Raw genomic sequence first — 24,562 nt, 5'->3', positions numbered from 1 at the left:
ATACTTGGCATAATTATCTGATTAATTACATGTTTTAAATCTATTGTGCATTTTTAACTTTATAACCGCTTTTAGGATTATGAAATTATTTCTTGAACAAGTTACGATTATCGTACACTTGTCGTTTTGGAATACACCACAAACCATGCTACATGAAATGCACTCGCGATTCGCGATATGTTTATTTTATTATTGTTCAAAGTAGTTATGATCGGGTCACATGAAATGCATACCCGAATTTAGATTTACGTATCGCAATTGTGCCACGGGAACCGTACCCATAGTAAAAATGATTTATTTATTAATCGCGCCTAAAGAAAGCTACGATATTCATTACTTATTTCCCTAAGAAGAGGTCCATAGCATGAAAAAGGAACATTAGTAAATATCATCACAAACTGAGACTCAATAAAAAGAGAAAGATATGACATGTCTGGTATCAGAATATAAGTTAGTGACAATACATATGACACTTCTAACAGCAAAGCAAGTTACTTTTGAAAAGTTTAACCAAATATTTTTATCCATAAATCACCACTATATCGAACAATATATTGGTACACTCATTTAGCAGAGCTACAGAAGCAAGGGAGTAAAAGCAAAAATCAGGAGCAAAGACTCAGGATAAACAATATTTTAAGCTCAATGCCCTGTAATTTATAAGTGTTCTTCTACTTCAATGGAGGATAAACACTTATTACAAGTATGGCAGTAATTGATATGCTAGAGTGTTTACACTTCCTCAATAATTTTTAGCTTTTGTCCTTGGCTAATGGAACAAAATAGAGGGGACTGCAAAGAACCTGACGTGCCAAACATAGTAAGTTGTAGAAGATCACATGTATGATGGCAGTTCTTGTATGCGGGCTGGCCATTGAAACATGACAATGCCAAATTTATAAGAGTAACATGTATAACAGTGATGTTAGTCAACAATTGAGCTGTTTAAACAACCATTTTTTTTATAACCATGATATTCAGGCCAGCTTGGGCATACCTCAACTAATTCCATAGGATACATGCTACCTCCCACTAGCAATAAGACCATACCATGTGATTTCATATCCCTATGCTATATCTCCAGAATTACGTTCAAATATCACTTAAAAATCTCAAGTTCGCATCCTTATAGACACTACACTGAAGTATACAAATGCAATTGTGAAACCCATTTTTTTCTACCATAGAAACATGCCAAGCATCCAAATTCAAAGATAAAAGTTCTTTATGTTAGTGAGACAGCTTACTGTAGATCTATATTTATCTTTTTTTAAAAGACACACAATTCATTCAATTAAGGACTAACTTCCAGCATTTAAGATTTAGAAGAGCAAAAGAAGACTACTTTATGTAACAAAAACCTTTCAGTATATAAGGAACAATTAATGCGAGCTTCATTGCCATATAATATTTAGACAAAATTTAAAGCACTTTTGGACTGATACACATACCTAAAACCCAAAGAAACTTGAAATCCAAAACAAAGGCTGAAAAGCAAATGTAATGTTGGAGCTCAGATACTGAACATCAATGTAAACAAACAGCGAAATCAGCTTGTTTGAAATTCGAAACACTCTTTGAAAAAATTTCAGATCTGGAATTTCGCGTTCTAGAGTTTTTTTTCTCTCTCGTTTCTGTTCAGATCTCTTTTCTCTTTCTATCTCTTGTTTGTGTGTTTTTCGTGTATGTTCATAAGAGAAGTGGGGGAGTGGAGATGGTAACCATGGCGACTGGGATTTTCTCATATGGGGAGGGAGTTCGTTCTTACTATGTAAGGAAGGAACACAACTTTTTTTTCTCCTTTTTTTGGGTAGATCTGATTGTTATTTTTTGTCTTCTGATGTCTATCTTAGGGTTAAAGGAATATGGGGGTTTTTAGTGAGGGAATTTGGGTCATGGGAATTGGGCCGAAGGGAATTGGGTCATGGGAATTGGGTCGAGGTTTAAAATTAATTTGGGTCATTTTAGGAAGTGGCCCAATTTTAAAAGAAACAAGACCAAAATATATTCTTCCTATTTTCCTTTTCTTTGTTTTTCCTTTTTCTTTTCTTTAATTAATTGAAATCCTAAATTAAATTAATTAAATCCTAAATTAATCTATTTTTGTAAAAATTAAAATTCTTTATCTATTACTAACATTAAAACAACTAATTGACTTAAAACGAAAGAAAAAAATGCTAATTTTAAAGACTAAAATCTAAATATGTAAAAATGGTCATTTTTTTATTTTTGCTAAATGTAATTAATTCCTAAATGCAAATTGAACCTAAGATGGTATGAAATTAAAACGTGCTAATTTTTTGTGATTTTTTTATGATTTTAAAAATATTAAAAATGCATGAAATGCAACTAAATGAAGAAAAGTTTCTAAAATCCATTAAAATTATTTTTGGCCTATTTTTAGGAGTTATTTTCATGTGGGCAAAAAATTAGGTGCTCACAACGACCGCTGGGACTGTCTCCAAAATCTGCACAGTGTGCAGAGTGTAGTATCAGTACAATCGACCCCATGTACTGGTAAGTGCCGAGCCTAACCTCGACGAAGCAGTAACGAGGCTAAGGCGGGTCACCTACGCTAAAACCTGTACATAGTCTATAATAATGACAGAATAATTGAAATAGCCACGACCCGAAATTCCGACCGTCGGGATTGTGATGGCGCTTAATATTTCACTTGCTAGGCAAGCCAACGTTAGAACAATTTACTTTCTTCAGCAGCTTAAACGATAACATTAATAACGAACTGAAATAACAGATATGTTCTAAGTATAAATATGGAAGCTAAACAACTAACGTCTATTACAATTCCTTAAACCTGATGTCACAAGTGCACGAGCTTCTAGAGTAATACACATAAAGGTTTGAAATAAGTACAAAGCTATCTGAATGAATTTGTACAGCTAATAAAAGGATGGGGACTATAGGAGTTGCGGGCGCTAAACAGTCGTACCTTAAGTCTCCACAAATGTCCAATCCGAGATTGCTAGTAACTACCGCAGGGATCGTCTCCAAAATCTACACAGTGTGCAGAGTGTAGTATCAGTACAACCGATCCCATGTACTTGTAAATGTTGAGTCTAACCTCGACAAAATAGTGACGAGGCTAAGGCAGGTCACCTACGCTAAAACCTGTACGCAGCCTATAATAATGATAGAATAATTGAAATACAGTACGGAATTAAACAACCAACATGAAATGATAACCACAGCCTCGAAAATAAACCAGTATCGTCCAAAATTATCAATCTCTACCAGCTCAAATAAAAATACCGGAAAACAACGCAGCTTAAGAAAATAGAACATATGGGTTATTGTGGCGCGCAACCCCATCCCACCAGACAACAGATAATCCTCTCTTATTCCACCATAACAATATCAATAACAGTAAATAATATATATACTTGTTACGGTATGCAACCTGATCCCACCATATATTAATATCAATATCATAATTAACCCTTATTTTACCATATCAATTGTTGCGCCCCTTTTTCTCGCAAAATCGGGCTTCCACATGTGACAACTCTTTTAAGGAAGGGTTTTAAAAGAGAGAGTCGTCACCTAACGTATTAAGGTGCATTAGGGCACCTATTTGCAAATAACTTTATTTGACCAGTTTACATCACCAAAGATCGGGTAAGGGCTCAAAATTACCTCGAAGAGAAGGTGTTAGGCACTCTTCGAGGTCCACAATTGTGGGTCCCGGCCGAACTCAATTATATGAATTAGTCTATGTGATCAAAGCTAAGAAACAAGGAATTACTAAACGTGAATAATGGATTGAAAGACAAGGAAGGAGGGATCCTAAGTTTTTTAACCTAAAGGATCACCCCATGCAACATAAATAATACTTCGTAACTCCCTCAAGATAGAGTGTTACTCATATTATTCAGCGGGCACAGACTATCATCTTCTGCTACCCAATTACTATCTTTAAGTTATTTACCTGAAGCGCACTAGTCAATTCTACGTTGTATCTTATGCGTGCACTACCCGTCCCATGCCTATGGTCCGGGAGGCATTTGGACCTCTATTTCACGGTGTTTCTAGACTTTAACTTAGGCTGCTCAAAAATGTCAAAAGTTAGACGACATATAAAACACATTGGACTTTCACTTATAAGCAAGCAAGGGCTTAAGTTGACCTCCACAATTAGACAACAAATGCATGCAAGTCAGATTAACAAAGACACTTGCCGATTTTAAATAGTTAAGATTATAGAAACCTATAGGCTGGATCTCTATATGAATCTGGATTTATATGGGCGGACAGTTATACGCAAAAGCCATTATACTTTCCAAAACATGTATGATTTGCCTACTGATATTAAACATAAGGAGATTAAACCTATAGGCATGATGTCTAGGTGTTTTACGCGATAATAAATACTGGCAATCTCAGAAACATATTCAAAATCACTTATTTGACCTTATAGGCAGGTTTTCTTGTAAGAGTAATAGCATAGTGTTTGGAAACTCATGAACGAACGGGCAAAAATGATAATTAAACTTATTCAAAACTATAGGCATGCTTTCTACAATTTATTCCAATTTTAGATCCTATAGACATGATTTCTATAATTTGTAAATAGAACAGCATGTGAATGAGGTTTTGCACACATATTGAAATACAATTCCCTATAGGCATGGTTTCTAAAACGACTAAACCAACTATTGAACCTATAGGCAGGATTGCTAACATATAATGGCTGAATATAATAGGATACCTATAGGCATGATAGAACACACGATAACTGAACATGCAATAGCACATTGTTGAACCTATAGGTAGGATTTTTATTACAGTCCTAGAATTGAATATAGTAAATAAAAGAATAAGTGTAACTATAGGGAGCCTACAACATGCCCAAATACACCTGGACAGGCCAGGCCTTCAACCCACAACAGCTCCAAAACTCATGTTCACAACATAACCAGTTGTTAAGTGATTCACCCATATATCAAGGCTAAGCATACATAACCCAAATCCCTACTGTGTCAGAGTTCCCAAGGGCTTCAAGAACCCAGGGCAGTGCTTATGTCACGACCCGGATTTTCCACCCTCGAGAGTCGTGATAGCGCCTACTAATGTGAGCTAGGCAAGCCAATCCTTTAAACTAATTACTCCATTATCCAATTAATTTTTTTAAACAGATATAAAGCGATAACGTATAAATAGAAGAATATTTATTTAAGAGGAAGAAAAATAATAAAATATCTGATTCAGTAGCTATTACAACTACTTAAGCCATAATCACCCAAAACCTAGTGTCACAATGTCACCGACGTTCTAAGACTGCTAAATACAAGGTCCGAGAATAAAAGACACATTGTTTCTGAAGCAAAAAAGATGAAATAGGAAATAAAATATAGAGGAGACGTCAGGGCCTGCGGATGCCTGCAGGTCTACCTTGGATCTCCGCATGGGCTGAAGGTAGCCTCCAAACTACGGTCCAAGAGCTACTCTGATATCTGCACATAGTATAGACTATAGTATCAGCACAACCGGCCCCATGTGCTGGTAAGTGCCTAGCCTACCCTCGGCGAAGTAGTGACGAGGCTAGGACCAGACTACCAAATAAACCTGTGTAGTTATATAATATACAGCGGAAAGTAATGCAGGAATAAACAAGTAAAGATGGGAAGGGGAAACATGCTTCAGGGGAATAACAAGTAAAAACAGAATATCAAGAGAATTACAAAGGAATCAAAATCCAACCACTAATAAGAATAAGGAAAAGAAAGGCAATTTTCACTTTCTCTTCACGTCTTGTTGCAGGCGTGCAACCCGATCCCATTTCCTGTATCTCGTGGCAGGCGTGCCACCCGCTCCCATTACCTATATCTCGTGGCAGCCGTGCCACCCACTCCCATTTTATTTATCTCATGGTAGGAGTACCACCCGCTCCCATTTCATTATATCTTGTGGTAGGTGTACCACCCGCTCCCATTTCATTATATCTTGTGGTAGGCATACCACCCGCTTCCATTTCATTATATCTTGTGGTAGGCGTACCACCCGCTCCCATTTACAAGCCAACAATAGTCACAAGGAATCGCGGCAAGGGAACAAGAGCAATATAACAACTTCCCGGCAAGGGAACAATGATATTTCAACAACATCCCAGCAAGGGAACAATACTATCAAAACAAACATCCCGACAAGGGATCATTAATATCAAACAAATATCCCGGTAAGGGAACAATGGTGATAATAACATATGAAGCACAATAAACCACAACGGAGTCAAAACAATTATAATACAAGACTCACGGGCATGCTTGACACCAACGTATAGATACTCATTACCATGCCTATATGTCATACTCTACAATTAACATGTAGCAAATAAGACACAGCTCTTAATCCTTCAAGCTAAGGTTAGACCAAACATTTACCTCATAGACACGAGCACAATCAAGCTTCAACTACCGCTTTACCCCTTGGTTCCACTTCCAACCCGCTAGAATCTAACCACAATTTACTTAATTACATCAATAAACGCTAAATGAATCAACTCCAATGCATGAAAATGAGTTTTCCAAAGTTTTACCCAAAAGTCAAAAATCGCCCCGGACCCACATGGTCAAAACCCGAAGTTCGAACCAAAATCTGATTACCCATTCCCCCACGAACCCAAATATATAATTTGTTTTGAAATCGGACCTCAAATCGAGGTTCAAATCCAGTGCGGCCGCACAGGCCTCTCCGCGGCAGCACTCTATTTTGTGTGGACCGCACTGGTTTGTTCAGTGGCCTTCCATTCTCTGAACCTGCAACAACTATGTTTTAGGCCTAAGACATCCCGGAACCTACCCGAAACTCACCCGAGCCCTCGAAACTCCAAACCAAGTGTGCATACTAACTCAAAGACATCATATGAACCTACTCGTGCGATCGCATCATCAAAATAACATGTAAAATCATGAATTAAACCTCAAAACTCAAAATTTTCATCAAGAACTCTCAAAGTGCATAACTCTTCAACCGGAAGTCCAACTCACGTCAAATAAACTCCGTTTTTCACCAAATTTCACAGTCATCTTTAAAGTACGATAACAAATTTGTACCGAGCTCTGGAACCAAAATACGGGCCCGATAACAATGATTTTAAACATTGATTCTTTTCTTTATTTCTTAGATAATTCAGTAAAACGATTTCTTTCTAAAATTGATTTCTAAGGCTTGGGACCTCGGAATTCATTTCCGGGCATACGCCCAAGTCTCATATTTTACTGCGGATCTCCCGGGATTGTCAAAATACGGATCAGGGTCCGTTTGCTCAAAATGTTGACCAAAGTCAACCATAATCAAATTTTAACTCTAAAATTTCTATCTCTCATATTTTCACATAGAAGGCTTTCCGGATATAGGTCCGGACTATGCACGTAAATCAAGGTGAGGAAAAAGGAGGTTTTTAGGCCTCGGAACACTGAATTCACTTGCAACACAAGTGATGACCTTTTGGGTCATCATAGCTCACACTAGAGAAATTGATCAGAAACAGTTTAGGGGAGACTAGGGACCAAATCCTAGTGTGTCAGAGTTCACAAAGGTCTCACATGGACCACGGGCAGTGCTCACACTAGGGAGGTCAAGGACAGAACCTAAACATCCTTGGCTTTCAGCCAGCTAAGAATGAGGATTCAGAAAGGCCAGATAGTAAAAGAATATGAGATAGTCAAAGAGTTTCACAGAAGGTACAGAACACATATACACAAACAAGTAGTAGACATGCTTGAACTTAGGCAAACTTGGTCAAGTTTTAGGAATTAATCACATGATAACAAGGAAAGTTCATAAGCAGATTCATAGTGATAACAGAATATCCAGATTAGATTAAGTACAAACATTGGTGTCATAGAAAGGATCACATTGATAAGCGATAGATTAGGACATGTTAAAAGCTAGTTAAGACAGTTATTAAAGGTATCAAAATAGGGTGAAAACAAGATCAAACAGGTCACGTTATAGCAGGTTCAACAAACAGACTTATAAATCCGTCAATGCACTTATACATGGTTAACTAGTTCACTAGTTCATAGGAACAAGTAAGGTGCACAAACAGGTTTATAACAAACTTGACTTTAATATATAGTCATCAATAGCATATAGTTCTAAGCAAAATCTGATTAATAAACTCAACATAAACTTAAGCATGTTTCAAACCACAAGGTAATAACTTAGGCTAACATAGATTAGTTGAAGTAACACATTGAGTGAACAATCATAATGAAATGGCAGAGGGTCTATTAACTCACCAGTTGAGATGAAACAGAGAATAAAAGAATCCAATAATGCAGTGGATATCACTAGACAGAAGCAAAAACTTGGGGATTTCTGACCTTGGCTTTCAGCCGTCCAGGAATCAAAACACAGAGCAAAATTATTCAAGAGAGAGCAGAAGCACACAACTTTTGTATAGTAGTGAAATATTTTCGAACTCAGAACCTCTGGTTTTCAAAGGAGAGTGGGGAGGAGTTTAAATAGTGCCAAAATAAGAACATAAGCATAGCTAATTTAAATACCAAAAGGCAAGTACTTAAATCAGTAAAATTAAAACCCTAAATTTTAGGTGAAGATACGCAAAATTAGTAGAAAATAAGGCAAAGAATCACATAATGCATATAATGAACATAGACACGGAATTATACAAAAAACCACAGAATTGAACTGGATTTAGTTCAAGTAAAAGGGTTTGAAACCATAAATTTAGGTAAACCATAAAATTGGCAGAAAATAAATGCAAGAATCACATATTAGCATAAAAGTAGACATAGACAGGAGATTATTCAAAAAGAAACATAGAATTGAGCAAGATTTAGTTCGATTGAAAACGATCTGAAACCCTAATTTGAGTAAGGAAAAGAAATCGACAAATATAGGCAGATTCACAGGTAATAGAGTGAATAGAGAATCTGAAACCCTAACCTTTAGGGTTAAGTACGAATTATCAAGATACAAGAGAATCGGTACAAAATAACGCGTTTGAACTCAAAGTCCTCCAAATCCAAGAGACGAAAGTTAAATAGGACAAAATCAGAGTAAGAGTACTTGCCATGTTTAGGCAAGTACTAGGTAATACCGTAGATTATCACCCAATAGTGGAAACATATCGAAATGGTAAGTGAATGGGAAGAAAATCCCATTAGAAACGGGATTAGGAGAGAATTTTGGTGAGGTGGAGGACTAGGGTTCTTAAAAGATGAGAGACGAGAGTGTTCTGGGGCGGCGGGAGTGTAAAATGATTAGGGTTAGGGGTTTGGTTAGGTTTAAAGGGGCAGATGTAACGTGGACCGTTGATCTTAGAGATCAACGGTCCTGATTTAAATGGTCCTGGGTCGGGTATAAAAAATGGGTATGGGACTGGGCTAATGGGTTTGGGGCCAAGGGTATTAGGCTGGTGTATTGGATAGTTTTAGGTCCGAATTTGGGTAGGAATTTAGGCTAGTTTTTTAATATACAATTTTAACAAATAATTAATTTATAAAAATAATAAATAAATAACAAAATATTATTTGTGCACTAAAAATAATATAAAATAGTTACTTAACATTTTAAATATATAAAAAATTATTTTCTGCATAAATAATGTAATATACATTAATATGGGCTATTAATGCAAAGATATGCAATTTAGCCTTAAAAATGCAAAGGTAATTATAAAAAATGCACTGAAACACTATGTTGATATAAATGATAAATTTAGATGATTAAATCATCATAAAAATAATATGAAGAATAATTATTGGATGTTTATATAATAAAATGCAGAAATAAATTGATTTAAATCTTTTAAAAATTATAAAAAAAATATTTGTGCATGCTTGTAAATCAAATGATTATGCATGTGCACTATTTTAAATATCAGGGAAAAAATTGGGTATCAACATCAACCCACCCTTATTCCACCCATTGTAGTGTGCAACCCGATTCCACCGTACATACATATACACCCTTATTCCACCATGTCAATCCTCATTTATATATATGTTGCAGCGTGCAATCCGATACCACCATATCATTGCCAAACAATCAATGTACACGGTCAAATCAACAGGCTAAATCACAAGGCCTTTACGATAAATAAATACCAAACTAAACCAAGAAAAGGGAACCTTATTCAATATAGAATCTACACAAATAATACTACACAACGAGACTAAACCAGTAATTTACAGTTAGAAGGTACAAACAAGTCAAACTAAGCAAATAACTAGGATTAGGGAAACTATAAAAAGAGCTAACATGGTTAACAGAAGAAGATATTGATTAACACGTAATAGTTAAGCATGGAACGCATTTAGAGCATATAACAATTAAGATAGGAGGAAAAACAATTAAGGAAAAGCGATAAATCAGGAAAAATAGATAATTTGGCGGCGTATAAGCACTCGTCACCTTGCATATACGCCGCTCACATGGAATTCACATAACACAAAGTCTGAAGGTTCCTAATTCCCTCAAGTCAAGGTTAGACACAACACTTACCTCGCTCCAAAGGTCACTCAAAGCACAATCACAGCTTTGCCTTTCAAACATGCCTCTGAACCAACAATATCTAGCAAATTACCAACCAAGCATTTCAAAATAAGCCTTAGGAGACACCCACGATCAATAAGAATTCAATTTAGGCCATTATTGAAAAAGTCAACACTCGGGTTTGCTTGGTCCAAACCCAAAATTCAGACCAAAACCCGATTAATCATTTACCCCCGAGCCCGGATATGTAATTGGTTTTGGAATCTAACCTTAATTTGAGGTTTAAATCCTCAATTTATCAAATCCCTAGTTTCTACCCAAAAATCCTCAATTCCACCATGAAAAGCTTAGATTATAGGTTGAAATCTTATAAAATGAAGTGAAAGATTGAAAGAAACTAGTTTAGAATTATTTACCTATGATTTGGGGAAGAAAAAGTCTTTGGAAAATCGCCTCTTGTGTTTTAGGTTTTGAAAATTTGAAGAATGAATGAAAAATCTTGTCTAAGTCCCTTTTCATTAGCTGCAGATGTCGCATTTGCGACAATTGCAAAGCTCGCAAATGCAAGTGTCACGACCCAAAAACTGACCCGGTCATAATGGCACCTATCGTGATACTAGCCCAGCCAACTATTACCCATTTACTCTGTTTTTCAATTAAAACTTAAGAAAAAAATTATATTTTTAACAGAAATCCAATAAGATAAAAGTAGAAATCAAATCTAGCGGAAAGAAATACAAGCCGGACCTCGGGTGTCACTAAGTCATGAGCAAAATACTACAACAGTTTAAAATAATCAAGACCACATAGTCTGAAAAAATCCAATAACAGTACTACAATGAAGATAAGGAAGGAGAAGGCGGAACCACGGTCGCCAGGCAGCTACCTTGCAATCTCCAGAAAAAAGTCTCCAACTAGTAAGATCAGCAACCGCTATCGTGCCTTGAGATACTTGGATCTGCACACAGGGGTGCAGGGGGTAACGTGAGTACACCAACTCAGTAAGTAACAAGTCCAAACTATGGACTGACGGTAGTGACGAACCAAACCTCAACAGGTAGCAACATTTAATTGTACAGAAAAGTAGACATGCTTACAGTTCAAGTAAATTCTTAGCAGTGATTAAACACAGTATGAACAATACAAAGTATAAAGCTTAGTAACCTCTAAGTACCAATGCACAAATAGCATGATCAATGTTACGTATAATACTTCCACTCACAGTGCTCAACCACTCGGTACTGTATATGGCCCATTCGGCCCAGGGAAGATCCATCCCGGAATATATATACATCACAAACTATAAGTCACCCAGTATCGAGGAAAACAGGCCAATCCATCCTCATGGAGAAGATCTATCTCCATACCAATACTTCGGACAAGATCCATGTCCAGGAAAGATCCATCCATCAAAATCATCAACTGTGCTCACTAGGGGTGTAAAGACTCCGGAGGGGCTTCTCTTAGCCCAAGCACTATATCAATACCAGCGAAGGCATTCTCCATATATTGCTACGGCATGCAGCCCGATCCTATACTATCAATCAATACCAGGCTCTCGGCCTTACTCAATCAATACTCTCCAGTCTCACACACACGGGCTCAATATATCATGATATTAGCCCGAACAATGATATGATATGTCAAATAGCAAGAATCGAGACTGAGGCATGATATAATATGCATGAACATGACTGAGTATAGAATATAAATGAAGATAATGGCATGACAACAAGAAACGACCTCAAGGGTTTCAACAGTGTTGGATTGAAGCCTTAGCATGATAATTAGCATGATTTGCTGGTCATTAACTTAATCACATAGATATCAACAAGAAAGAGTCACTAAGCGGTGCTCCGTAATGATCTAGGCCACATTTCTCACGGTGCACGCCCACACGCCCGTCACTTGGCATTTACGTCACCTCAATAGTAATCATAGAACACATAGTTGGGGTTTCGAACTCTCAGAACCAAGTTTGAAAACGTTACTTACCTCAAGCCAAGCCAAACACTATCCAGCGACGCCCTTTCCTCTCGATTCGGCCTCCAAATGCCCTGAATCTAACCAAAATTAGAACCATAACATTAATATATTCTAAGGGAACAAAGCCCATGCGAAAATAATCAAATTACATCACAAATCCCGAAATTGGTCAAACTCGACCCCTAGGCCCACGTCTCGAAATCCGATAAAATTCACAACACTAGAATCCTTACACTCTCATGAGTTCATACATACCAAATACACCAAAATTCGACCACAAACGATCCCTCAAATCCCTAAATCAAAGTCTCCAATACCAAGCCCTAATCTTCCAATTTTCCTCCTTAATTTTCTACTAATACCATGATTAAACAAATGGAAAAATGGCCATAAACACAAATAATAAGGCTTAAGAAGCTTACGCAACTGAAACCCTTCGATTCCCTTGAAAAACCACTGCCCTAGCTCTCTTCCCGTTTTCAAAAATGGTGAAACTTAGCAAAAATCAACGAAGGCATCTATTTATTGTTCTGCCTAGTGATACCGCATCTGCAGTCCAATTCCTGCACCTGCTAGACGCTTCTGTGCATAACCAACCGCTTCAGCGATTTTTCATTAAATTTCCCATACCGCACAAGAGCTCAAATATCCGCACCTGCGCCTTTGCAGGTGCGCTCCACTCTCCGCATCTGCGGCTTCTGCCTTCTTCACATGTGGCCACGTCTGCGGCTTTATCTCGCCTCTGCGGTCATCGCACCTGTAGTCCCTAATCCGCAGGTGCGGTTTTGACAGTAAATCAGCAGCTAAAGCTGCTCCAACAAATCTCCAATCTTCCCGATAACCATCCAAAATCACCCCGAGGCCCCTGAGACCTTAACCGAAAGTACGAACAAGTCATATACCACTATTCAAACTTATACCAATCTTCGGAACACTCAAAACAACATCGAAACACCAAATCACCCTCGGATTCAAGCCTAAAGATTCCAAAACTTCCAAATTCCGCAAACGATCAAAAAGTCTATCAAACCACCTCCGAATGACCTGAAATTTTGCACACACGTCACAAATGATACAACGGACCTATTCCAACTTTCGGAATTCCATTCCGACCCCGATATCAAAATTTCAACTACCAATCGAAAAGCGTCAAAATTCCAATTTCGCCAAGTCAAGCCTAAATCTACTACGGATCTCCAAATTACATTTCGATCACACTCCTAAGTCCCAAGTCACCTTACAAAGCTATCCGAATCATCAGAATTCACATCCGAGAGCTTTTTCACATAAGTCAATGTTCGGTTGACTTTTCCAACTTAGGCTTGCTCAAACGAGACTAAGTGTCTCAAACCCTTCCAAAACCACTCCAACCCTGAACCAACCAACCCGATACAATGAAATGTAGCTGAAAAACACATAAAGAAGTAGAAATGGGGGAAACGGTATGGTAACTCATGAAACGACCGGCTGGGTCGTTACAGTAAGGAAGGTATCGCAAATGCGAACATGTCGTATTTATGCTTCTTTCGCAAATGTGAACATATTGTTCGCAAATGCGGAAGTGGGATTCGCAATTATGACCCCTTTCTTCGCAAATGTGAAGAACCTCTTCACCGGACCAACTTCGCATATGCGAAGATTTTCTCGCAAATGCGAGGACTGCCTGGCCTAGCTACTCTTTGCATTTGTGATGAATAACTCGCAAATGTGAAGTTGTCATGCTCGCAAATGCGAACTCTGATCTCGCAATTGCGAGATCAGAGGCCAATTCCAAGAAATTGCAGATATCATTAATGCTTAAGTCAAATATCACTCTATAGCCTATCTGAAACTCACCCGAGCCCTCGAGGCTCCAAACCAAACATTCACACAAGTCTAAAAACATCGTACTAACTTGCTCGTGCGATCAAATCACCAAAGTAACATTTAAACCCACAAGTTTAGTACCAAATCAAATGAAAATCTCAAGAGCACTTTGAAAATCCTATTTTCACACCCGGGCGTCCTAATCACATCAAACCAACTCCGTTTCTCACCAAATTTCACAGACATATCTTAAATATTATATTGAACTTGTACCGGGCTCTGAAACCAAAATACGAACCCGATACCAACAAGATCAAACATCAATACTTTTCTTAAAAACCAATAATTTTCATATTTCAATTTTTAACAAAAATTCATAACTCGGGAAAACCAAAATACGAATCTGATACCAACAAGATCAAACATCAATACTTTTCTTAAAAACCAATAATTTTCAGATTTCAATTTTTAACAAAAATTCATAACTCGGGCTAGGGACCTCCGAATCCGATTTCGGGCATACAACCAGGTCCCATATTTCGATACGAACCCACTGAGACTATCAAACACAAATTCGGGTCCGTTTACCAAATATGTTGACCGAAGTCAACCCAAATGAAGTTTTTAATCAAAAATCATTATTTTTATCAACTTTCAACACAAAATCTTTCGGAAAACACGCTCGACTTTGCACGCAAATCGAGGAGAAAAATGAGATTTTTAAGGCTTCGGACCACAGAGTTTAGTTTTAAATCATAAGATGACCTATCGGGTCATCACGTTTGAAAAATAAATGATAATAGTAATAATAGAAAACACTAAAACTTGAAACTAAACTTCATATTTGACTTTAAAAACTAATTTTTTAATCAGTTTGTTAGTAAAAGATAATTAGTTCTTCTGTTACCACGCGAAGAGCGGATGAATTTACTAGTGTATTTATAAAAATAAATTGTTCGTTACAATCTAATCTCAATGCTCTCATCGACTAATGTTCATCTTTTGTTCGTTATATCGCAAATACATCTTGCAAGAAAATAATTTCGTAATTTAATGTCCGATATGAATTGTCATCTGATTTCATATCCCTATGCTATATCTCCAGAATTACATTCAAATACCACTTAAAAAATCTCAAATTCACATCCTTATAGATACTACACTGAAGTATACAAATGCAATTGTGAAACCCATTTTTTTCTACCATAGAAACATGCCAAGCATCCAAATTCAAAGACAAAAGTTCTTTATGTTACTAAGATAGCTTACTGTAGATCTTTATTTATCTTTTTTAAAAAAGACACACAATTCATTCAATTAAGGACTAACTTCCAACATTTAAGATTTAGAAGAGCAAAAGAAGACTACTTTATGTAACACAAACCTTTCAGTATATAAGGAACAATTAATGCGAGTTTCATTGCCATATAACATTTAGACAAAAATTACAGTACTTTTGGACTGATACTCATATCTGAAACACAAAGAAACTTGAAATCCAAAACAAAGGCTGAAAAGCAAATGTAATGTTGGAGCTCAGATACTAGACATCAATGTAAACAAACAGTGAAATATCAGCTTCAGATATCTTTTCTCTTTCTATCTCGTGTTTGTGTGTTTTTCGTGTGTGTTCATAAGAGAAGTGAGGGAGTGGAGATGGTAACCATGGCAACTGGGATTTTCTCAAATGGGGAGAGAGTTCATTCTTACTATGTAAGGAAGGAACACAACTTTTCTTTTCCCTTTTTTTGGGTATATCTGATTGTTATTTTTTGTCTTCTGATGTCTATCTTAGGGTTAAAGGAATATGGGGGGTTTTAATGACGGGATTTGGGTCATGAAAATTGGGCCGAAGGGAATTGGGTCATGGGAATTGGGTCGGGATTTAAAATTAATTTGGGTCATTTTAGGAATTGGCCCAATTTTAAAAGAAATAAGACCAAAATATATTTTTCCTATTTTCCTTTTCTTTGTTTTTTCTTTTTCTTTTCTTTAATTAATTGAAATCCTAAATTAAATTAATTAAGTTCTAAATTAATCTATTTTTGTAAAAATTAAAATTCTTTATCTATTACTAACATTAAAACAACTAATTGACTTAAAACTAAAGAAAAATGCTAATTTTAAATACTAAAATCTAAATATGTAAAAATTGCCATTTTTTTGATTTTTGCTAAATGTAATTAATTCCTAAATACAAATTGAACCTAAGATGGTATGAAATTAAAATGTAATAATTTTTTAGGATTTTTCTATGATTTTAAAAATATTAAAAATGCATTAAATGCAATTAAATGAAGAAAAGTTTCTAAAATCCATTAAAATTATTTTTGGCCTATTTTTAGGAGTTATTTTCATGTGGGGCAAAAATTAGGTGCTCACAACGACCGCTGGGACGGTCTCCAAAATCTGCACAGTGTGCAGAGTGCAGTATCAGTACAATCGACCCCATGTACTGGTAAGTGTCGATCCTAACCTCGACGAAGTAGTAACGAGGCTAAGGCGAGTCACCTACGCTAAAACCTGTACACAGTCTATAATAATGACAGAATAATTGAAATAGTCACGACCCGAAATTCCCACTGTCGGGATCGTGATGGCGCCTAATATTTCACTTACTAGGCAAGTCAACGTTAGAACAATTTACTTTCTTCAGCAGCTTAAACGATAACATTAATAACGAACTGAAATAACATATATGTTCTAAGTATAAATACCGAAGCTAAATTACTAACGTCTATTACAATTCCTTAAACCTGATGTCACAAGTGCATAAGCCTCTAGAGTAATACACATAAAGGTTTGAAATAAGTACAAAGTTATCTGAATGAATTTGAACAGCTAAAAAAGGATGGGGACTATGATCCCACCATATATCAATATCAATCATAATTAACCCTTATTTTACCATATTAATTATCGTGCCCCTTTTTTCTCGCAAAATCGGGTTTCCACACGTGACAACTCTTTTAAGGAAGGGTTTTAAAAGAGAGAGTCGTCACCTAACGGATTAAGGTGCATTAAGGCACCTATTTGCAAATAACTTTATTTGACCAGTTTACATCACCAAAGATCGGGTAAGGGCTCGAAATTACCTCGAAGAGAAGGTGTTAGGCACTCTTCGAGGTCCACAATTGTGGGTCTCGGCCGAACTCAATTATATGAATTAGTCTATGTGATCAAAGCTAAGAAACAAGGAATTACTAAACATGAATAATTGATTGAAAGACAAGGAAGGAGGGATCCTAAGTTTTTTAGCCTAAAGGATCACCCCATGTAACATAAATAATACTTCGTAACTCCCTCGAGATGGGGTGTTACTCATATTATTCAGCCGGCACAGACTATCATCTCCTACTACCCAATTACTATCTTTAAGTTGTTTACCTGAAGCGCACTAGTCAATTCTACGTCGTATCTTATGCGTGCACTACCCGCTCATGCCTATGATCCGGGAGGCATTTGGACCTCTATTTCACGGTGGTTCTAGACTTTAACTTAGGCTGCTCAAAAATGTCAAAAGCTAGACGACATACAAAACACATTGGACTTTCACTTATAAGCAAGTAAGGGCTCAAGTTGACCTCCGCAATTAGACAACAAATGCATGCAAGTCGGATTAACAAAGACACTTGCTGATTTTAAATAGTTAAGATTATAGAAACCTACAGGCTGGATCTCTATATGAATCTGGATTTATATCAGCAGACAGTTATACGCAAAAGCCATTATACTTTCCAAAACATGTATGATTTGCCTACTGATATTAAACATAAGGAGATTAAACTTATAGGCATGATGTCTAGTGTTGCGACCAAAAATACTCACGCAAGTGCACGTGATCGTCAAGTAATAGAGTAGTGAGTAGAGTATCGTTCCCTCGAAGACTTATGATTAACTGTTGACTAATTCAAACTCAATGAATTTGTCTATTCAAGAGGTTTTTTCCACAAAATAGAGATGTAATTGTTTTACTACCTAATTACCAAGCAATAATCTAACTAGAGCAATTAACCAAACAAATAACAATTCCGAGTAACAAACAGTAGGAGAGGATATTCCAGGGTCACAGGCTAATTAACAATCGTGTGATGTTCTTAGCTTAAAATGACTAATCGATTTACCTGGATTGTTGATTGACAGGGTTAATGTTACTCATAAGAATCTGTCGAGTCCTTACTCGCCTATTCAAGTTAACTCAATGCCTATATGTCTATGGAATTAAGATTAACAAGGATGCATTTACAATTCCTGTACTTCAACCAAGCAAGGCAATTGGTATATGTCTATCCCAATTGCTAATCCGTTCCCCGAGGCTCGGGTTCAAGAACTTGCTCTATTTAATTCTATATGCAATCTAAAGTTCCCACTTTCGAGTTCAACTAAAGATTCGTGAATAGTATTTCATTGTTAGCTACTCAAGAAAATAATTAAAAGCAGAATTAAATAAACAACCCAAGATGATAAACCAACTTTGTCAAATTAAACTTCAAACAACAACATTCATGTTTCACCCATGACCCTAGAACAATGGGTTTTAGCTACTCATACTAGTGTTCATCACAAATAGGTTCAATTTCATCCCAAATAGCAAAAACTAAGAGAAGAAAAGAAGAACTTGATGGTCAAATCTCCTCCTTGCCTCTTGACTCTCTATTTCTTGCACTGGACTCTAAAAAACTTCCTTGGGCAAGCTTGACTTTATATAGGTTAAGTGGGTTTTCCTCCAGATTTCCAATTTTGCCCCTAAATAATTCTTCCCGAAATTTGGACTAGCGCGACCACGTACCTGGACGCGCTAGTTGGCTGAGGATTCTATCTTGGACGCGCTAAAAGTAGCGCAGGCGCGCACCTGGGCATGCATGTCCAGTTTTCTGTTTCATCATTTTTGTTCCTCGTCTTCAAGCGTACTCAGCTCCGAGGAGTATTTCTTGCTCCAAAATGGTTCCAATCACACTTTTAAGGCATCTCATAGGCTCCTCAACCTGAAATGTTACAATTCACAATTAGAGCCTATTTTTCATCAATTAACCATATTATGATATTGGAATATAATCAAGTGGAAGTATAAACAATCGCCAAATTGCCTAGATTTAGCCTATTATCAACACCCCACACTTAATTCATTGCTAGTCCTCGAGCAATCAAACTATGCATTCTAAAGGTTTCTCCACTCAACCATCTCCCCTAACGCTTTACACCCAGAACAATTTACATACATTACGCCTAGCAGTGAACAATCCTAGCCTCAAAGGTCGACTCTCAAGTGCCATGCAATATTCATACTTCCTCAACATACTCTACACAGAAGTCAAGACTTACTTTTCCGTCACGAATCATATGCCCTCACAATCACATCAATGCAAATTGAAATCAATCCACACATTTGAGTCATATACTCACATATATCAAAGAAATCACTCACCCTCACAAAAGAAGTCACATGCATGCAATTGGTACCATAAGCTTGCCCTTAATGTAAATCTCTACTAATATAGGCTTGCTCGACCCAAAATCAATTAAGACTTTTTCATGGTTGTAATGTGGGCTAAGGGACGGGTAGGATATATTCAGGAATAGTGACTAACCCTCAAGCACTTTAACACATCACAAGAGCAATTTTCGTGCAAATTCCTCAACCCACTTCACTTTCACAAACAATATCACCCTACAAATACTCCCTTCTTCTTTAAGCAATATATTAATTCATACCCACTAGCTGGAACAAGACACAATGTATTCATCTCTCTCTTTTTTTATTCTTCTTTTTCTTTTCACTTTCTGCTAGTGGTGTATTATTCTACAAAACAGGTGCACCTTTCTTCCTTTTATTGGTTCCACTCAAAAGCCACCCTACACTTATTTCCTTCTTACTTCTTTTAGCACTCATCTCACAATTAAAGTGCTTTAAGAGGTAAAAGGATCAAAACAATGTCAATTAAGAACAAAGGGTATAGGCTTGTAATGCGGGTGCCAAACAAAAGTCTATAGGCTCAAAAGGGTTAACTAGGGATAAATGTTATTTGTGATAAGCAATTAAGCTCAAAAAGGTCAAAGAAAGCCTAAAATTATTTTTCAAACCGAGCATCAACTAAAATTTCGCTTCAACTCACATACCGGGCAAGTTCTAGACACAAGTACAATACATGGACTACACAAAAACTCACCACACATGGCATATGACTCATTCAGATCAGCTCATTAACACGCTCCGTTACGAGCATTCAATTCAGTAACAAACATGCAGATTAAGGCACTTTTAGTGAGATTCAACAAATAAGACTAAGCGTTACACTCTAGGGTCTATTGTGTTCAGGTGTGTCAACGCTATGGGTTCTCTTTTGATTCTCTAGCTTGTAGCCCATTAACCTAATCTACAAATCAAAAAAGAAAACAAAATAAAAAACTACATATACCTGGTTCAAGCTAAACCCTTGGAAAAGAACCGTGGCCTAAAGAAAAACCAAGGGGGAGTTGCTACACTACCTAAGAAAAAATAAAAAAATCTTTTTGGTGTTTTCTCTAGACTAACTTCCCTCAAGAAAATCGTCTAAAAGATCCGTCATCAGGAAGAGTCTACATATTTTCCAAATTTTTGTTTGTTTCGACTCAGTCCCTCAAGAACCCCGCCGAAAGGGATCCATCGTCGGGACGAGCCATTTATCTAAATTAAACAAACGACTCCTACTCAATCATCATCAAAACTATCAAGTCAAAATGAAACCAAACAAAACAAACAGTCAATCGATACAACTACATACCATATACACTGAAGAAATCCCCACCCCATACTTAAAAATGAAGATATGTCCCCATGGCTTAAAATTTGAAAGAGCAGTGAGGTAAAGGAACTTCCCTGAGGGTTCACTCCTGGTCGGAGACGGTTTTCGGGTTTACGTTGCACGCACGCCCTAGAGCTCGCAGCCAACCCATGAATTTCGTTTTCAACTTAGCTTGTCGGTCAACTAACACATCCACGCGGGTGCCCAAATCATTCATGGAGGTTCACAAACCAGCCATCTCTGCCTCCATAGAAATGAAACGGAACACCCGAGCAGCTCCCGAAGATGTTGCAGTCCCAGATGGTCCTGCTGCTGCCACATTTTGCTCCTGAGCTTGTGGTGCGTCGCCCACATTCTCCTCAGCATCCTCCTTGTCATCAGAATCACTAGAATCACAACTAGCCAACCGGCCACCTCTCGCCCCCTCCTCAACGACTTCTGGCTCCTTGCCCGTGGTCACCTTATCAACGTGGAATTGGCCTTCCCTTTTCACCAACCCATCCACAGCTAGATTTTCGGGCACCTGAGCATCCCTGCATAGTTGAGTAACTACAGAAGGGAAAAAGAACCCATACCTTTTGACTTGGCTGCGGACGAATATCTCGTCATGCATCACTTTGGCCACGTCGAAGTCGTGACCATTTACAAAGCACCAAATCAACGCAGCGCGGGGACCTCTGTAGTATTGTCAGACGGAATCAAGCGTTTGTTTATGAGGTACAACCAGCACTTCCCTTCAAAGGTGAGTGCTGAGGAGTGAAACTTCTCCCCATAGTCCATCCAAACCACTTCTTTCTCGGGTGCACAAATAGTCTCAAAGAATCGCGCTCATTTTTCGTTCGTTGGGTTGCGGCCGTATTCATAGAAGTCATCATAAACAACTGGAGGTGGAGGAAACTGGTAGGTCGTCCGTATCGCCTCAACAGAAGCATTCACTGCCCTTCGGCGCACCGTGACTATCCATTATCATGCTCCGGCACATTCGCATAAAATACCCGCACAACCGTTGCATTGCCCTCACCGGGCTCATTGATGAATGTGTGCAACCCTTGCCTCACCAACTCCTCGTACATGTGAGGACAATGTCTCTGGAGCTGTCTGACGTTAATACCTCTCTCCGGAATTGGCTTTTTACGAGCCTTTTCCGTAAAGCGGGCCTGACCATTGGCCGAAACAAATTTGGAACTATCAAAGCAGTGTGTAGGTGCAGCCCCTCGTGACCTAGATGAACCAGCCTGGCTGCTCGATGAGGCTCCTGTGGTACGTCGTTTCCTAGATGGAGTCATGATGCCTACAAAACGGGAACACATTAGCCCAGCCCAACAAAAATATTGTGACTTAATGCGGTTACTCAGACTTCACACGCATAAGTGGTCACAATTACATAATCATGCTCATTGGGACCTTTCCACAACCACCTTGTGGGCATTAGGCATTCACAACACCTTTTAAGCTTTTTAGAACAAGAACCACCCACATACATTCACCAACAACACAAATCAAGTGGGATTCCACCCCACACTGATCCTCCACCAACACCAAAACACATTGCACCAATTTCTACACAAAATCTAGGTACAACTACTACAACATAAGCATAAGAATACAACAAACAAATCTGAAAAATAAAGAGAGAAAAAGAGAAGAAAAAACACTAGGGCTCATACCTGTGGTGAAGGAGAATGGGGAAGATGCTAGTGAACTCGGGGGGGGGAAGGAGTCATGAGATGGGGAAGGGATTTGGGGCAGGGATTTTTTTTGTTGGTGGGGTTCGATTTGAAGAATGGGGGAAGAGGATTTTGATTTTGTGTGTGTTTGACTGGGGTTTTTTGTTTGAAGGGGAAGAAGAGACGGGGAGGGGGTTAGTAGAGGGGGGTAATTTAGTCTATAGATTAAACAAATAAAAAATATAAAAAACTAAAAAATTTACACAAAAACGCCGGACTTTTGACGGAACTAGCGCGCCCAGGTGCGCGAGCGCGCTCATTTTAGTGCGGCCAACACAGAAACGTTGAGCAACTAGCGCACCCAGGTGCACGTTCAGTAGCGCGGTCACTCTAGTAGCGCGTCCAAGTGCACGAGCGCGCTCATTTTAGCATGGCCAAGGCAGAAACTTTGCAATGTAGCGTGCCCAGTAGCGCGTCCAGTAGCACGGGCGCGCATCTGGGCGATTTTTTTCTTCAACTTTTCACCTGTTCTTACCTCGTTCATTTGCCTTAGCACCTACCCTTTGTCACCTGCATTGGTTAGCTCGTCCTAAAATACAAAATTAACACTACTACTATCGTTGGTTTGCCTCCCAACCAGCGCCTTATTTAACGTCGTGGCATAACGGTTACAACAATTCAATGGGTTGCCTCCCATCTAGCGCCTAATTTAACGTCGCGGCATGACTCAACACGTTCTCAAGCATCTGTCAAGTCCACCGAGGTCTTGTGACGTACAAAGTCACCACCCCAGTAATGTTTTATCCTTTGACCATTCACCAAGAAAGTACTAGTTGAACTCATATCTCGCAATTCCACAGCTCCATGAGGCTTCACACTTACCACAACAAAAGGGCATGACCAACAAGATTTAGGCTTTCCAGGAAAAAACTTCAACCTCGAATTGAACAAAAGAACTTCTTGCCCTGGCCTGAACTCTCGATGTTGAATGTGCTTGTCATGCCACCTCTTAGTCTTCTCTTTATACAATTTGGCATTCTCATATGCGTGCAAACAAAACTCATCAAGCTCGTTGAGTTGCAGCAACCACTTCTCGCCATCCAAGTCCCCATCCATATTCAGCTTTTTAATTGCCCAATAGGCCTTGTGTTCAAGTTCGACGGGCAAGTGACATGCCTTCCCATAAACTAACTTATACAAAGAAGCACCTATGGGAGTTTTGTATGCAATTCGATATGCCCACAATGCGTCATCTAACTTCCCTGCCCAGTCTTTTCTATTTGCACTCACTGTTTTCTCAAGAATCCGCTTCACCTCTCTGTTTGATACTTCCACTTGACCACTCGTCTGGGGGTGATAGGCAGTGGAAACGTTGTGCTTGACTCCGTACTTTGCAAGAACATTATTCAGCAGTTTGTTGCAGAAATGCATTCCTCCATCTCTGATCAACACTCTGGGAGTTCCAAAGCGTATGAAGATGTGCTTCTTAACAAAGCTTACCACCACCTTTGCATCATTAGTGGGAAGAGCAATGGACTTCACCCACTTAGACACATAATCGACTGCCACCAAGATGTACCTATGACCATTGGAGTACGAAAATGGTCCCATGAAGTCAATTCCCCCACACATCAAAAAGCTCCACTACCAGAATGTTTTGTAGTGGCATATCGTGCTTCCTTGTGATCGTTCCGGTTCTTTGGCACCTGTCACACATTTTAACAAAGGCGTGTGCATCCCTAAATAATTTTGGCCAATAGAAACCTGATTGTAGCACTTTCTGGGCGGTCCTGTCTCCACCATGATGACCTCTATATGGCGAAGCGTGACAGCTATGAA

General features: G+C 38.2%; 1 long non-coding RNA gene across 1 annotated transcript; it reads right to left on the bottom strand.

Annotated features, from left to right (window-relative positions):
• Nucleotides 1-505: 505 nt before the first annotated feature.
• On the bottom strand, nt 506-1,840 carry LOC107824570 (uncharacterized). The gene is made up of 2 exons (XR_001656883.2): nt 1,452-1,840; nt 506-867 (listed from the first exon to the last, which is right to left on the bottom strand). It is a non-coding gene; the product is annotated as an uncharacterized LOC107824570 (long non-coding RNA).
• Between the last annotated feature and the right edge of the window lie 22,722 nt (nt 1,841-24,562).

Source organism: Nicotiana tabacum, chromosome 16 (assembly GCF_000715075.1).
Source record: "Nicotiana tabacum cultivar K326 chromosome 16, ASM71507v2, whole genome shotgun sequence".
NCBI lineage: Eukaryota > Viridiplantae > Streptophyta > Magnoliopsida > Solanales > Solanaceae > Nicotiana > Nicotiana tabacum.
This window is presented reverse-complemented; position numbering and strand designations above follow the sequence as displayed.